The following is an 882-nucleotide window of genomic DNA, read 5'->3' as shown; positions in this document are numbered from 1 at the left end:
TAGACCAGACCTCATCACAGTTAGGTGGTCGATTGATTACATCACATTAGCCCCGCCCACTTCCGACAGGAAGTCACCTGTTTTTTCTACTGTATGTCTTACTTTTACACTCTAAAACATGTTGGTGTATCATGGATACCAACCCTGTGCAGACTGACATAAAATGAGATGATGATGAACTCTGTAAATGGCATCTGACCCTTGTGGGTGTGGCAAAAATGGCTGTCCCTCGCCATATGCATACGATCGTCCAAAACTTTGACTATTCACCATTAAACATGAATGTGAAATAACTTCCAAATGCCAGGTCACAGCTGCATCAGACTTTCTATGTCTCATTATAGACCAGCCCTCATCAGTTAGGTGGTCGATTGATGACATCACCTTAGCCCCGCCCACTTCCGACAGGAAGTCACCTGTTTTTTCTACTGTATGTCTTACTTTCACTCTCTAAGTCATATGGGTTTCATACTTTGCAGACTGACATAAAATGAGATGAAGATGAACTCTGTCAATGCCTGCTGACCCGTGGGGGCGTGGCGAAATGGCTGTCCCTCGCCATATGCATACGATCGTCTCTTATTGACAAACGCATCATCCCATTTGCTCCAGACTTTTTATGAGTGACACTTGTGAACCTCTAAGGAGCCCAATAGAGTTTAATTGCAATTTGACTCTACTGCGCACCCAGGTTAATCAAACAGTTGTGTCTCCTTGCGATATCAGCCGATCTGCACCAGATTTTTGTGCATTGTCTGGGAGCAATGTCGAACATGACAGGGTGACTATCTTAAGGGCGGGTTCGGCAGCTCCGTGAGAGCGAGGCGGTGGCTGGGGGGAGACGGTGGCTGGTGGGAGGTGGTGCTGAGTGGAGACAGTGGA

This window comes from Poecilia latipinna, unplaced genomic scaffold (assembly GCF_001443285.1).
Source record: "Poecilia latipinna isolate Pla-1442-1.1 unplaced genomic scaffold, P_latipinna-1.0 Scaffold1269, whole genome shotgun sequence".
Lineage (NCBI taxonomy): Eukaryota > Metazoa > Chordata > Actinopteri > Cyprinodontiformes > Poeciliidae > Poecilia > Poecilia latipinna.
This window is presented reverse-complemented; position numbering follows the sequence as displayed.